Below are 2,942 nucleotides of genomic sequence, written 5' to 3' on the forward strand. Positions count from 1 at the left end.
CACATAATAGCTGTATGACTATAGGGATATTATTTAACCTCTGTGAGTCTTAATTTATTTTCCTATAAAATGGGGATAACAATAGTAACTAATACATAGTTGTCATGAGCATTAAGTAATTTAGTACATGAAATAAGTACATCGTTAGTGCTACTTTCTCATGTGCTATTTTACCATATTATATAGCAGGGCAGATGTCACCTTGTTATTTAGAGAGAAACATCAATGATGAGACTTCCATTGATCTGCTGCCTCCTGCACACCCCACACTGGGGAGTGAGCCCACGGCCCTAGCGTATACCCTGACCAGGAATTGAACCATGACCTCCTGGTTCAATTAAGGTTGACACTTAACTACTGAGCCACACTGGCTGGACAATAATTGCTACTTTTAAATTTATCAGGTTCTTAGAAAGAAAAAATTGGTCTATATAAGCAACATGGAAAAGCATGTTTATCTAACTCGAAAGTACTTTTAAAATTAAATTAGTAATTATTTTTAAGAAAAAAGAGGACATTGTCAGCTTTTTAAAATAAAAAGGTGTGTGTGTGTGTGTGTGTGTGTGTGTGTGTGTGTGATATAGTGCAAAGCAACCTGCCTGGCCCATCTCAGCTCCTTCACTGTCTGGGGGGATATGGGGAGAGAAGAGAGGGAGAGATGCTTCAGTTCCTCAGCCTTCCCCTTGTCTGTGATGACCAAGGTATAAAAGTACCTGCTGCATTCAGCTTTAAACTTCACATTATTCTTATTTTTCTTAATCTCAACAGACTTGGCATCCTTTTGCTTGGCTGCGAGCAGAAAGTCCTTGATTTCCTCAGTTTTGTGGAGATGGTTACAAGGGGAAGGAGAGCAACATTACCTACTGAGACACAATTGCCTACAAATGTTATGCTATGCTTATACAGACTTCACCTTACTGAGCTTGAAATTTAATTATTTTTGCTTTTGCATTCTTTCTTTCTTTTTTTTTAAAAAAAAGATCTCACACATTTATTACTGAACCAACCTATTTCAGGGGAAAAAATCAACAGAGCAAAATCACAAGTTCATTAATCTTCTAATTAAAATGCCCCAACTGTCCAGACAGAGTTGTCTCTTCAATCACTTAAGGGTGTAGGCAACCTGGATACAGCATGTGAGTCATCTCTCATAGGTCCAGTTTGGTTCTTCTCCAATGTCTCCTCTTCGAGTTGTACCTGATTTTATTACCAGTTTTCATCCGAATCCACTGGGGGAATGGGCCGATTCTGCTTTTGTTTCTTGGCCAGGTACCTCTTGATCCTGAAAGTCTTCTGGGAAGGCACGGTGAGGGAGAAGTGAACGCGTGCACCTCAATGGCGTAGAAAGGTGCATTCTTCCTTTCTTTTTTTTTAAAAAAAGTTAGTTTTTATTGATTTTTTAGAGAGCGAGAAGGAGAGAGAAACATCGATGAGAGAGAAACATTGTTTGGCTGCCTCCTGCACGCCCCCTACTGGAGATCCAGCCCATCACCAGGGCACCTGCCCTGATCAGAACATGGATCATTTGGGGCACCTCTTGGTTCAAGGGTTGATGCTCAATCACTGAGCCACACTGGCCGGGCATGCTTTTGCATTCTTTCTTGATTCATTTTCTGAATCTATGTTTGGAAATAAGTCTGTATAGATTTATTCAGAATTATTCTATGTAGTGGAATATTTAGGGTCTATGGCTAGATCTATATGAACCAAGGGGTAGTTTTTTTGGGTCAATCAGAAGGCAAACATTTCATGATTAATATAACTGAAATACCTTCTTTAGAGTCATTATTAAATCAGGCTACAATAGGTATAACCTGTGCTGTGACTTTGGGCTTATTGACGAGAAAGTTGTCCTTCACATTTTTTTTTTTAAAGCTATGCCCACTGTTTTGGTTTTCCTCAAGGGTGAGAGTACAGCTTTCCTGCCCTCATTCTCAGTATCTTCACTTCTTTCTCTGGTTATAAACAATGAAAAATATCAACAATCTAATATTTGCCTGGCCCTCAAGGACACATATGGGATTCAGAGATTCAAAGCAAAAATGCAACATTAAGGTACATTATATCACTAGGGACTGAAACGAACACAGATAATCACTGGAAAAATACTCTATCAAGAAATGTTAAACATCGTGATGATTTTTGTGTGGGCTCAGCCAACACTTTTGAAACTTGGACCTTTGTTTCCTTGATTATAGTTCTGAGTTTTCTCTGTTCTTCTCTTGCCAGTCTAAATAATTTTTATCAGCCTCAGGGACAGAACCAAAACAATTCTATTTGGTGTAATAGCTGGACACATATTGGGGCCCAAGTATTGCTGGGTGGTACTGCCTCCCTCCCCCTCTTATTCGTTCGGTATGAGAAACACCATCCCTTCCTTTAGAAACACTGATGTATTTCCAGCCTTTCCCTCTTAATTTTATGCAACCTTACATTTCAAAAAAATGATTTCTATCATTTTTTTTCTCTAAGGGCCAATTCCTCTGTTTCAAAGCAGCAAATAAAACGGCCTCCCACTCTGTGTTTATGGCAATATTGGGGCATTCTTCTCTTAGAGGCGGAGTCTTTTCTTTGGACACGTGGCTTTTCCCCATCCTACCGTCAAGAATGGACTGACAGGGGGTTGGGGTGGGGTCAGAGGTGGGGGCAAAGGCACCCTTGCATTTCAAGACTGCCCACCTACACCACCAGAGGCTCCAGCTCCGTTTAACTGGCAATTCCGCAAAGGGCCCGCGGCCCTTACCGAAAGATCGAAATCACCTGTTCAAGGTCGCACATGCCATGATTCCGGTTTGCAATCAGCAAGGTCCCGTAGGACCTTGGGGGTCTACGGCGGGTCGGCTCTTGGCTTCATACCGGCTCTACCTCGCGCCCCCAAACCTGCGCAAACGCGGGGAGACCGCGCCCTCTCGCGATCGCGTTCCCGCCGCGGCTGGACCTGG

Source organism: Myotis davidii, unplaced genomic scaffold, assembly GCF_000327345.1.
Source record: "Myotis davidii unplaced genomic scaffold, ASM32734v1 scaffold902, whole genome shotgun sequence".
NCBI lineage: Eukaryota > Metazoa > Chordata > Mammalia > Chiroptera > Vespertilionidae > Myotis > Myotis davidii.